This window comes from Scyliorhinus canicula, chromosome 6 (assembly GCF_902713615.1).
Source record: "Scyliorhinus canicula chromosome 6, sScyCan1.1, whole genome shotgun sequence".
NCBI classification, from domain to species: Eukaryota; Metazoa; Chordata; class Chondrichthyes; order Carcharhiniformes; family Scyliorhinidae; genus Scyliorhinus; species Scyliorhinus canicula.
In genome coordinates, this window is record NC_052151.1 from 207751032 (window position 1) to 207764957 (window position 13926).

Here is a 13926-nt window from a genome sequence, read left to right on the forward strand (position 1 = left end):
AACAGAAACTTCAGGAGAAACTCAGCAGGTCTGGCAGCACCAATACAGATAGAAACGGAATTAACGTTTCCATTACGCATCAACTAAAGAGTATATTTGACATTTATTTTCGATTATCAGTCCGATACACCCCTCCCTTCAGAACGGAAATGCCCAAATATCCCAATAATATTTTCAACTTTCTTCCAAATCGACGAACCACTTCACATTCAGATGCAGAAATACCTCTTTCCATCTCCCACGCTGCTGCCTGCCGATGGAGCTGACCCGCGAGCAATCCAATGGCTTTCTCACCATAATCACAGCCAACCCCCCTTGCTCGCCTCTATTGCTGATCCACCCTCCCTTTCGATAGAAGATCAAACTTCACGGGCAACTCCTCACTCAATGCCTCGGTTCCACATGCACCACATCTCTTCCATCACCCGCCATAATCTCCCCGATCAACCGACGCCCGTCCTCCCCTGCCTCTCTAATCACCTCTGTCTTGAATGAAATGTCCTCACCCCTCATTACCTGCTTCAATGCCTCCCAAATAACGGACGGCGAGACGTTCCCATTTTGATTAATTTCCACATACTCCACAATCATTTTCCCCATCTTAATGCAAACAATCGGGTGTGCCATCAAACCCAGAATGGTGAATCATTATTGACAATAATGAAGAAATCTGAGTTCAATGGGAGATTGATGGAGTTTGAAAGTATGGTTATTTGAATTGCCCCCTTGGACGTCTTTATAGTCACAAAGCAACGTTCGCGACTAGCGAGTCCTCAACTAATCGCCAGAAGGTTTCATTGGCAATGCTCCGTAATCGAACAAGGACCCAGCGCCTGGGAAACAGCCAACATTCCTGACTGACGAATCAGTGAGGAACATTTCTCTAGATGTTGGTCTTGACATGTGCCGTCTTATGTTCTAGTATTTATTCAACCATCTACAATAAATTAGCGATATACAATATCCGAAAAGTATTCACATTGTCTTTGTTTGAAGATGGCCATGATGTGGAGATGCTGGTGTTGGACAGCGGTGAGCACAGTAAGAAGTCTTGCAACATCAGTTAAAGTCCAACAGGTTTGTTTCGAATCACTAGCTTTCCTGCATTCACCATAGCCAATCCCTGGACAAAAGGGAAAGTTGGAATTGTTGCTCACAATATTCAGGCTTTTACGTATCCCTTCCCTAATCAATAACGCATGTCCCGTGATCTCACTCTTAATCAGAAAGATGTCTGTACATCTCCGTTCACTAAATAATAGCATATGTTCCATTGTGAAATTCGTATTCAGAAAGCCCAGTGTACATCCCCAATCACTGAATAATAACATGTGCAACAGAGTCCCGACGTTTCAAATAGAGCGCACTCTGTTGGGAAAAACAACTGGTCATTTTGAAAAGTGTGGTATAACATTTCGCATCAGATGCGATTCGATCCAAAGGAAAGTGGTGACACTGGAAACTGAATGAGAAGAATAATATGCGTAGTCGGCAGAATTCGAACCTGCGGGAAGAAACGCCAATGGATTTCTAGTCCATCACCTTAACCACTCGGCCACGACTACACAAACGCACAGGCCGCTACGGAATTAATTGACCGTTGGGTAATTTTTAATCAGTTAGACGCAGACAGACACACAGAATCCAATTCTGAACATTATTGTGTTCATAATAAATATTCTTTCATTCACAACCTGACGAAATCCAAACCCGCGATGCCACAATAGTTCCGTTAAGGTTGCTATAGGAAACTTCGATAGCATGCCTTTGTTGAATTAGGAAATGTCATTTGATTTGATTAATATTCGCAATTTGCTGTTGGACTCGGTACATTATTCTTCTGTATTTGTTGACAGGGCGATAATGCACCGACACAAATCACAATACAAACTGGAGTTAGTGCTGGATTCTGAAAGTGCTGGAATAATGGTCAGGATCCAGAAACATCTGGGTTAAAGCAAACCCATTAAGCTTCAGGACACAAAAACAGAAACTTCAGGGAAAACTAAGCGTGTCTGGCAGCATCAGTGGGCAGAGAAACGGAATTAATGTTTCCATTCCGCATCAACTAAAGAGTATATTTTACATTAATTTTCGATTATCAGTCCGATACTCCCCTCCCTTCAGAACTGAAATGCCCAAATATCCCAATAATATTCTCAGCATTCTTCCAAATCTACGAGCCACTTCACATTCAGATGCAGAAATACCTCTTTCCATCTCCCACACTGCTGCCTTCCGATGGAGCTGACCCGCGAGCAATCCAATGGCTTTCTCACCATAATCAGAGCCAACCCCCCTTGCTCGCCTCCATTGCTGATCCACCCTCCCCTTCGATAGAAGATCAATCTTCACGGGCAACTCCTCACTCAATGCCTCGGTTCCAGATGCACCACATCTCTTCCATCACACGCCATAATCTCCCCGATCAACCGACGCCCGTCCTCCCCTGCCTCTCTAATCACCTCTGTCTTGAATGAAATGTCCTCCCCCTCATTACCTCCTTCAATGCCTCCCAAATCACGGACGGCGAGACGTACCATTTTGATTAATTTCCACATACTCCACAATCACTTTCCCCATCTTAACAAAAAAAATCGGGTTTGCCATCAAACCCAGAATGGTGAATCATTATTGACAATAATGAAGAAATCTGAGTTCAGTGGGAGATTGATGGAGTTTGAAAGTATGGTTATTTGAATTGCACCCGTGGACGTCTTTATAGTCACAAAGCAACGTTCGCGACTTGGGAGTCCTGAATTGATCGCCAGAAGGTTACATTGGCAATGCTCCGTAATCGAACAAGGACCCAGCGCCTGGGAAACAGCCAACATTCCTGACTGACGAATCAGTGAGGAACATTTCTCTAGATGCTGGTCTTGACATGTGCCGTCTTATGTTCTAGTATTTATTCAACCATCTACAATAAATTAGCGATATACAATATCCGAAAAGCATTCACATTGTCTTTGTTTGAAGATGGCCATGATGTGGAGATGCTGGTGTTGGACAGCGGTGAGGACAGTAAGAAGTCTTGCAACATCAGTTAAAGTCCAACAGGTTTGTTTCGAAAAACTAGCTTTCCTGCATTCACCATAGCCAATCCTTGGACAAAAGGGAAAGTTGGAAATGTTGCTCACAAGATTCAGGCTTTTACGTCTCCCCTCACTGATCAATAACGCATGCCCCGTGATCTCACTCTTAATCAGAAAGTTGTCTGTAAATCTCCGTTCACTAAATAATAGCATATGTTCCATTGTGAAATTCTTCTTCAGAAAGCCCAGTGTACATCCCCAATCACTGAATAATAACATGTGCAACAGTGTCCCGACGTTTCAAATAGAGCGCACTCTGTTGGGGAAAAACAACTGGTCTTTTTGAAAAGTGTGGGATACCATTTCGCATCAGACACGATTCGATCCAAAGGAAAGTGGTGAAACTGCAAACTGAATGAGAAAAATAATATTCGTAGTCGGCAGGATTCGAACCTGCGCGGGGAAACCCCAATGGACTTCTAGTCCATCGCCTTAACCACTCGGCCACGACTACACAAATGCAGAGGCCGATACGGAATTAATTGACCGTTGGGTAATTTTTAATCAGTGAGTCGCAGACAGACACACAGAATCCAATTCTGAACATTATTGTGTTCATAATAAATATTCTTTCATTCACAACCTGACGAAATCCAAACCCGCGATGCCACAATAGCTCCGTTAAGGTTGCTATAGGAAAGCTTCGATAGCATCCCTTTGTTGAATTAGGAAATGTCATTTGATTTGATTAATATTCGCAATTTGCTGTTGGACTCGGTACATTATTCTTCTGTATTTGTTGACAGGGCGATAATGCACCGACACAAATCACAATACAAACTGGAGTTAGTGCTGGATTCTGAAAGTGCTGGAATAATGGTCAGGATGCAGAAACATCTGGGTTAAAGCAAACCCATTAAGCTTCAGGACACAAAAACAGAAACTTCAGGAGAAACCCAGCGGGTCTGGCAGCATCAATAGAGACAGAAACGGAATTAACATTTCCATTCCGCATCAACTAAAGAGTATATTTTACATTTATTTTCGATTATCAGTCCGATACTCCCCTCCCTTCAGAACTGAAATGCCCAAATATCTCAATAATATTCTCAGCATTCTTCCAAATCGACGAACCACTTCACATTCAGGTGCAGAAATACCTCTTTCCATCTCCCACGCTGCTGCCTGCCGATGGAGCTGACCCGCGAGCAATCCAATGGCTTTCTCACCATAATTCAAGGCAACCACCCATGCTCGCCTCCATTGCTGATCCAACCTTCCTTTCGATAGAAGATCAAACTTCACGGGCAACTGCTCACTCAATGCCTCAGTTCCAGATGCACCACATCTCTTCCATCGCCCGCCATAATCTCCCCATCAACCGACACCCTTCCTCCCCTGCCTCTCTAATCACCTCTGTCTTGAATGAAATGTCTTCCCCCTCATTACCACCTTCAATGCCTCCCAAACCACGGACGGCGAGACGTTCCCATTTTGATTAATTTCCACATACTCCACAATCACTTTCCCCATCTTAACGCAAAAAATCGAGTGTGCCATCAAACCCACAATGGACAGTCATTATTAACAATAAAGAAGTAATCTGAGTCCAATGGGAGATTGATGGAGTTTGAAAGTATGGTTATTTGAATTACACCCGTGGATGTCTTCAGAGCCACAAAGCAACGTTCGTGACTTGCGAGTCCTCATTTGATCGCCACAAGGTTACATTGGCAATGCTCCGCAATCGAACCCAAACCCGTGCTTGGGAAACAGCCAACATTCCTGACTGACGAGTGAGTGAGTAACATTTCTCTAGATGCTGGTCTTCACATGTGCCGTCTTATTTTCTAGTATTTATTCAACCATCTACAATAAATTAGCGATATACAATATCCGAAAAGCATTCACATTGTCTTTGTTTGAAGATGGCCATGATGTGGAGATGCCGGTGTTGGTCAGCGGTGAGCACAGTAAGAAGTCTTGCAACATCAGTTAATGTCCAACAGGTTTGTTTCGAATCACTAGCTTTCCTGCATTCTCCATTGCCAATCGCTGGACAAAAAGGAAAGTTGGAATTGTTGCTCACAAGATTCAGGCTTTTATGTATCCCCTCCCTGATCAATAACGCATGCCACGTGATATGACTCTTAATCAGAAAGGTGTCTGTACATCTCCGTTCACTAAATAATAGCATATGTTCCATTGCGAACTTCTTCTTCAGAAAGCCCAGTGTACATCCCCAATCACTGAATAATAACATGTGCAACAGTGTCCCGACGATTCAAGTAGAGCGCACTCTGTTGGGGAAAAACAATTGGTCTTTTTGAAAAGTGTGGGATACCATTTCGCATCAGACACGATTCGATCCAAAGGAGAGTGGTGAAACTGGAAACTGAATGAGAAAAATAATATTCGTAGTCGGCAGGATTCGAACCTGCGCGGAGAAACCCCAATGGATTTCGAGTCCATCGCCTTAACCACTCGGCCACGACTACACAAACGCAGCGGCCGATACGGAATTAATTGACCGTTGGGTAATTTTTAATCAGTTAGTCGCAGACAGACACACAGAATCCAATTCTGAACATTATTGTGTTCATAATAAATATTCTTTCATTCACAACCTGACAAAATCCAAACCCGCGATGCCACAATAGCTCCGTTAAGGTTGCTATAGGAAATCTTCGATAGCATCCCTTTGTTGAATTAGGAAATGTCATTTGATTTGATTAATATTCGCAATTTGCTGTTGGACTCGGTACATTATTCTTCTGTATTTGTTGACAGGGCGATAATGCACCGACACAAATCACAATACAAACTGGAGTTAGTGCTGGATTCTGAAAGTGCTGGAATAATGGTCAGGATCCAGAAACATCTGGGTTAAAGCAAACCCATTAAGCTTCAGGACACAAAAACAGAAACTTCAGGGAAAACTAAGCGTGTCTGGCAGCATCAGTGGGCAGAGAAACGGAATTAACGTTTCCATTCCGCATCAACTAAAGAGTATATTTTACATTAATTTTCGATTATCAGTCCGATACTCCCCTCCCTTCAGAACTGAAATGCCCAAATATCTCAATAATATTCTCAGCATTCTTCCAAATCGACGAACCACTTCACATTCAGATGCAGAAATACCTCTTTCCATCTCCCACGCTGCTGCCTGCCGATGGAGCTGACCCGCGAGCAATCCAATGGCTTTCTCACTATAATTCAAGGCAACCACCCATGCTCGCCTCCATTGCTGATCCACCCTCCCTTTCGATAGAAGATCAATCTTCCCGGGCAACTCCTCACTCAATGCCTCGGTTCCAGATGCACCACATCTCTTCCATCACACGCCATAATCTCCCCGATCAACCGACGCCCGTCCTCCCCTGCCTCTCTAATCACCTCTGTCTTGAATGAAATGTCCTCCCCCTCATTACGTCCTTCAATGCCTCCCAAAGCACGGACAGCGAGACGTTCCCATTTTGATTAATTTCCACATACTCCACAATCACTTTCCCCATCTTAACAAAAAAAATCGGGTGTGCCATCAAACCCTGAATGGTCAATCATTATTAACAATATAGAAGAAATCTGAGTTCAGTGGGAGATTGATGCAGTTTGAAAGTATGGTTATTTGAATTGCACCCGTGGACGTCTTTATAGTCACAAAGCAACGTTCGCGACTTGGGAGTCCTCAATTGATCGCCAGAAGGTTACATTGGCAATGCTCCGTAATCGAACAAGGACCCAGCGCCTGGGAAACAGCCAACATTCCTGACTTACGAATCAGTGAGGAACATTTCTCTAGATGCTGGTCTTGACATGTGCCGTCTTATGTTCTAGTATTTATTCAACCATCTACAATAAATTAGCGATATACAATATCCGAAAAGCATTCACATTGTCTTTGTTTGAAGATGGCCATGATGTGAAGATGCTGGTGTTGGACAGCGGTGAGCACAGTAAGAAGTCTTGCAACATCAGTTAAAGTCCAACAGGTTTGTTTCGAATCACTAGCTTTCCTGCATTCACCATTGCCAATCCCTGGACAAAAGGGAAAGTTGGAATTCTTGCTCACAAGATTCAGGCTTTTACGTCTCCCCTCACTGATCAATAACGCATGCCCCGTGATCTCACTCTTAATCAGAAAGTTGTCTGTACATCTCCGTTCACTAAATAATAGCATATGTTCCATTGTGAAATTCTTCTTCAGAAAGCCCAGTGTACATCCCCAATCACTGAATAATAACATGTGCAACAGTGTCCCGACGATTCAAGTAGAGCGCACTCTGTTGGGGAAAAACAATTGGTCTTTTTGAAAAGTGTGGGATACCATTTCGCATCAGACACGATTCGATCCAAAGGAGAGTGGTGAATCTGGAAACTGAATGAGAAAAATAATATTCGTAGTCGGCAGGATTCGAACCTGCGCGGAGAAACCCCAATGGATTTCTAGTCCACCGCCTTAACCACTCGGCCACGACTACACAAACGCAGAGGCCGATACGGAATTAATTGACCGTTGGGTAATTTTTAATCAGTTAGTCGCAGACAGACACACAGAATCCAATTCTGAACATTATTGTGTTCATAATAAATATTCTTTCATTCACAACCTGACGAAATCCAAACCCGCGATGCCACAATAGCTCCGTTAAGGTTGCTATAGGAAAGCTTCGATAGCATCCCTTTGTTGAATTAGGAAATGTCATTTGATTTGATTAATATTCGCAATTTGCTGTTGGACTCGGTACATTATTCTTCTGTATTTGTTGACAGGGCGATAATGCACCGACACAAATCACAATACAAACTGGAGTTAGTGCTGGATTCTGAAAGTGCTGGAATAATGGTCAGGATCCAGAAACATCTGGGTTAAAGCAAACCCATTAAGCTTCAGGACACAAAAACAGAAACTTCAGGGAAAACTAAGCGTGTCTGGCAGCATCAGTGGGCAGAGAAACGGAATTAACGTTTCCATTCCGCATCAACTAAAGAGTATATTTTACATTAATTTTCGATTATCAGTCCGATACTCCCCTCCCTTCAGAACTGAAATGCCCAAATATCCCAATAATATTCTCAGCATTCTTCCAAATCTACGAACCACTTCACATTCAGATGCAGAAATACCTCATTCCATCTCCCACGCTGCTGCCTGCCGATGGAGCTGACCCGCGAGCAATCCAATGGCTTTCTCACCATAATCAGAGCCAACCCCCCTTGCTCGCCTCCATTGCTGATCCACCCTCCCTTTCGATAGAAGATCAATCTTCACGGGCAACTCCTCACTCAATGCCTCGGTTCCAGATGCACCACATCTCTTCCATCACCCGCCATAATCTCCCCGATCAACCGACGCCCGTCCTCCCCTGCCTCTCTAATCACCTCTGTCTTGAATGAAATGTCCTCCCCCTCATTACCTCCTTCAATGCCTCCCAAATCACGGATGGCGAGACGTTCCCATTTTGATTAATTTCCACATACTCCACAATCACTTTCCCCATCTTAACAAAAAAAATCGGGTGTGGCATCAAACCCTGAATGGTCAATCATTATTAACAATATAGAAGAAATCTGAGTTCAGTGGGAGATTGATGGAGTTTGAAAGTATGGTTATTTGAATTGCACCCGTGGACGTCTTTATAGTCACAAAGCAACGGTCGCGACTTGGGAGTCCTCAATTTATCGACAGAAGGTTACATTGGCAATGCTCCGGAATCGAACAAGGACCCAGCGCCTGGGAAACAGCCAACATACCTGACTTACGAATCAGTGAGGAACATTTCTCTAGATGCTGGTCTTGACATGTGCCGTCTTATGTTCTAGTATTTATTCAACCCTCTACAATAAATTAGCGATATACAATATCCGAAAAGCATTCACATTGTCTTTTTAAAGATGGCCATGATGTGAAGATGCTGGTGTTGGACAGCGGTGAGCACAGTAAGAAGTCTTGCAGCATCAGTTAAAGTCCAACAGGTTTATTTCGAATCACTAGCTTTCCTGCATTCACCATAGCCAATCCCTGGACAAAAGGGAAAGTTGGAATTGTTGCTCACAAGATTCAGGCTTTTACGTCTCCCCTCACTGATCAATAACGAATGCCCCGTGATCTCACTCTTAATCAGAAAGTTGTCTGTACATCTCCGTTCACTAAATAATAGCATATGTTCCATTGTGAAATTCTTCTTCAGAAAGCCCAGTGTACATCCCCAATCACTGAATAATAACATGTGCAACAGTGTCCCGACGTTTCAAATAGAGCGCACTCTGTTGGGGAAAAACAACTGGTCTTTTTGAAAAGTGTGGGATACCATTTCGCATCAGACACGATTCGATCCAAAGGAAAGTGGTGAAACTGCAAACTGAATGAGAAAAATGATATTCGTAGTCGGCAGGATTCGAACCTGCGCGGGGAAACCCCAAGGGATTTCTAGTGTATCGCCTTAACCACTCGGCCACGACTACACAAACGAGCCGATACGGAATTAATTGAACGTTGGGTAATTTTTAATCAGTTAGCCGCAGACAGACACACAGAATCCAATTCTGAACATTATTGTGTTCATAATAAATATTCTTTCATTCACAACCTGACGAAATCCAAACCCGCGATGCCACAATAGCTCCGTTAAGGTTGCTATAGGAAAGCTTCGATAGCATCCCTTTGTTGAATTAGGAAATGTCATTTGATTTGATTAATATTCGCAATTTGCTGTTGGACTCGGTACATTATTCTTCTGTATTTGTTGACAGGGCGATAATGCACCGACACAAATCACAATACAAACTGGAGTTAGTGCTGGATTCTGAAAGTGCTGAAATAATGGTCAGGATCCAGAAACATCTGGGTTAAAGCAAACCCATTAAGCTTCAGGACACAAAAACAGAAACTTCAGGGAAAACTAAGCGTGTCTGGCAGCATCAGTGGGCAGAGAAACGGAATTAACGTTTCCATTCCGCATCAACTAAAGAGTATATTTTACATTAATTTTCGATTATCAGTCCGATACTCCCCTCCCTTCAGAACTGAAATGCCCAAATATCCCAATAATATTCTCAGCATTCTTCCAAATCTACGAACCACTTCACATTCAGATGCAGAAATACCTCTTTCCATCTCCCACGCTCCTGCCTGCTGATGGAGCTGACCCGCGAGCAATCCAATGGCTTTCTCACCATAATCAGAGCCAACCCCCCTTGCTCGCCTCCATTGCTGATCCACCCTCCCTTTCGATAGAAGATCAATCTTCACGGGCAACTCCTCACTCAATGCCTCGGTTCCAGATGCACCACATCTCTTCCATCACCCGCCATAATCTCCCCGATCAACCGACGCCCGTCCTCCCCTGCCTCTCTAATCACCTCTGTCTTGAATGAAATGTCCTCCCCCTCATTACCTCCTTCAATGCCTCCCAAATCACGGACGGCGAGACGTTCCCATTTTGATTAATTTCCACATACTCCACAATCACTTTCCCCATCTTAACGCAAAAAATCGGGTGTGCCATCAAACCCTGAATGGTCAATCATTATTAACAATATAGAAGAAATCTGAGTTCAGTGGGAGATTGATGGAGTTTGAAAGTATGGTTATTTGAATTGCACCCGTGGACGTCTTTATAGTCACAAAGCAACGTTCGCGACTTGGGAGTCCTCAATTGATCGCCAGAAGGTTACATTGGCAATGCTCCGTAATCGAACAAGGACCCAGCGCCTGGGAAACAGCCAACATTCCTGACTTACGAATCAGTGAGGAACATTTCTCTAGATGCTGGCCTTGACATGTGCCGTCTTATGTTCTAGTATTTATTCAACCATCTACAATAAATTAGCGATATACAATATCCGAAAAGCATTCACATTGTCTTTGTTTGAAGATAGCCATGATGTGAAGATGCTGGTGTTGGACAGCGGTGAGCACAGTAAGAAGTCTTGCAACATCAGTTGAAGACCAACAGGTTTGTTTAGAATCACTAGCTTTCCTGCATTCACCATAGACAATCCCTGGGCAAAAGGGAAAGTTGAAATTGTTGGTCACAAGATTCAGGCTTTTACGTCTCCCCTCACTGATCAATAACGCATGCCCCGTGATCTCACTCTTAATCAAAAAGTTGTCTGTACATCTCCGTTCACTAAGTAATAGCATATGTTCCATTGTGAAATTCTTCTTCAGAAAGCCCAGTGTACATCCCCAGTCACTGAATAATAACATGTGCAACAGCGTCCCGACGTTTCAAATAGAGCGCACTCTGTTGGGGAAAAACAACTGGTCTTTTTGAAAAGTGTGGGATACCATTTCGCATCAGACACGATTCGATCCAAAGGAAAGTGGTGAATCTGCAAACTGAATGAGAAAAATAATATTCGTAGTCGGCAGGATTCGAACATGTGCGGGGAAACCCCAATGGCTTTCTAGTCCATCGCCTTAACCACTCGGCCACGACTACACAAACGCAGAGGCCGATACGGAATTAATTGACCGTTGGGTAATTTTTAATCAGTTAGTCGCAGACAGACACACAGAATCCAATTCTGAACATTATTGTGTTCATAATAAATATTCTTTCATTCACAACCTGACGAAATCCAAACCCGCGATGCCACAATAGCTCCGTTAAGGTTGCTATAGGAAATCTTCGATAGCATCCCTTTGTTGAATTAGGAAATGTCATTTGATTTGATTAATATTCGCAATTTGCTGTTGGACTCGGTACATTATTCTTCTGTATTTGTTGACAGGGCGATAATGCACCGACACAAATCACAATACAAACTGGAGTTAGTGCTGGATTCTGAAAGTGCTGGAAGAATGGTCAGGATCCAGAAACATCTGGGTTAAAGCAAACCCATTAAGCTTCAGGACACAAAAACAGAAACTTCAGGGAAAACTAAGCGTGTCTGGCAGCATCAGTGGGCAGAGAAACGGAATTAACGTTTCCATTCCGCATCAACTAAAGAGTTTTTTACATTTATTTTCGATTATCAGTCCGTTACTCCCCTCCCTTCCGAACCGAAATGCCCAAATATAACATAAATATTCTGAACATTCTTCCAAATCCACGAACCACTACACATTCAGATGCAGAAATACCTCTTCCCACCTTCCACGCTGCTGCCTGCAGATGTAGCTGATCCACCAGCAATCCAATTGCTTTCTCACCACACTCACAGCCAACCCCCCCTTGCGCGCCTTCACCCACCATTGCTGACCCAGCCTCCCTTTTGATAGAAGATCAAACTTCACCTTCAGCTCCTTCCTCCTCGTTCAATTTCCCGATGTACCACATATATTCCATCGCCCGCAAAACTCTCCCCGACCCACCTCTGTCCTTCCTCCCGCGCCTCTCTAATCACCTCTTTCTTGAATGAAATGACCTCCCACCTCACTACCGCCTTCAATGCCTCCCAAACCAAGGACGGCGGGAAGCTCCCATTTTGGTTAATTTCCACGTAATCCTCAATGAATTTCCCCATCTTCACGCAAAAAATCGGGTGTGTCATCAAATCTACAATGGTCAGTCATGTTAACGATAAAGAGGAAACCTGATTTCAATGGGAGATTGGTAAGTTTGAAAGTATTTTTATTTGAAATGCTCCCGTGGACGTCTTCAGAATCACAAAGCAACGTTGGCGACTTGCGAGTCTTCATTTGATCGCCATAAGGTTACATTGGCAATGCTCCGTAATAGAACCCAAACCCGTGCTTGGGAAACAGCCAACATTCCTGACTGACGAGTGAGTGAGGAACATTTCCCTAGATGCTGGTCTTGACATGTGCCGTCTTATGTTCTAGTATTTATTCAACCATCTATAATAAATTAGCGATATACAATATCCGAAAAGCATTCACATTGTCTTTGTTTGAAGGTGGCCATGATGTGGAGATGCCGTTGTTGGACAGCGGTGAGCACAGTAACAAGTCTTGCAACATCAGTTAAAGTCCAACAGGTTTGTTTCGAATCACTAGCTTTCCTGCATTCACCATAGCCAATCTCTGGACAAAAAGGAAAGTTGGAATTGTTGCTCACAAGATTCAGGCCTTTACGTATCCACTCCCTGATCAATAACGCATGCCCCGTGATCTCACTCTTGATCAGAAAGGTGTCTGTACATCCCCGTTCACTAAATAATGGCATATGTTCCATTGTGAAATTCTAATTCAGAAAGCCCTGTGTACTTCCCCAATCACTGAATGATAAGACATGTACAACAGTGTCCAGAATTTTCAAATAGAGCGCACTCTGTTGGGAAAAACAATTGGTCTTTTTGAAATGTGTGGGATACGATTTCGGATCCGACACGATTCGATCCAAAGGAACGTGGTGAAACATGAAAATGAATGAGAAAAAAAATATTCGTAGTCGACAGGATTCGAATCTGTGCGGGGAAACCCCAATGGATTTCTTGTCCATCACCTTAACCACTCGTCCGCAACTACACAAACGCAAAGGGCGCTTCGGTATCATTTGAGCGGAAGATAATTTTAAATCAATACTCGCAGACAGACGCAGAGAATATTATTCTGAACATGATTGTGTTCATAATAAATATGCTTTCATTCACAACCTGACGAAATCCAAACTCGCGATGACGCAATAGCTCCATTAAGGTTGCTATATGAAAGCTTTGATAGCATCCCTTTGTTAAATTATGAAATGTCATTTGATTTGATTAAAATTCGCAATTTGCTGTTGAACACAGTACATTTTCTTTCTGTATTTGTTGACATGGGCGATAATGCACCGACACAAATCACAATACCAACTGGAGTTGGTGCTGGATTCTGAAAATGCTGCAATTATGCTCAGGGTCCAGATACATCCGGGTTAAAGCAAACCCATTAAGCTTCAGGACACATAAACAGAAACTTCAGGGAAAACTCAGCGAG

General features: G+C 43.3%; 6 non-coding genes across 6 annotated transcripts; all 6 read right to left on the bottom strand.

The window, feature by feature from the left end:
- Positions 1–1483: 1483 nt before the first annotated feature.
- Positions 1484–1565, bottom strand: trnas-aga. Its single transcript has one exon. It is a non-coding gene; the product is annotated as a tRNA-Ser (tRNA).
- A 1902-nt stretch (positions 1566–3467) lies between these two features.
- trnas-aga lies at positions 3468–3549 on the bottom strand. Its single transcript has one exon. It is a non-coding gene; the product is annotated as a tRNA-Ser (tRNA).
- A 1902-nt stretch (positions 3550–5451) lies between these two features.
- On the bottom strand, positions 5452–5533 carry trnas-cga. The gene has a single exon. It is a non-coding gene; the product is annotated as a tRNA-Ser (tRNA).
- Positions 5534–7437: 1904 nt separating this feature from the next.
- Positions 7438–7519, bottom strand: trnas-aga. The gene has a single exon. It is a non-coding gene; the product is annotated as a tRNA-Ser (tRNA).
- Positions 7520–9421: 1902 nt separating this feature from the next.
- Positions 9422–9503, bottom strand: trnas-aga. The gene has a single exon. It is a non-coding gene; the product is annotated as a tRNA-Ser (tRNA).
- A 1900-nt stretch (positions 9504–11403) lies between these two features.
- Positions 11404–11485, bottom strand: trnas-aga. Its single transcript has one exon. It is a non-coding gene; the product is annotated as a tRNA-Ser (tRNA).
- Positions 11486–13926: the final 2441 nt, after the last annotated feature.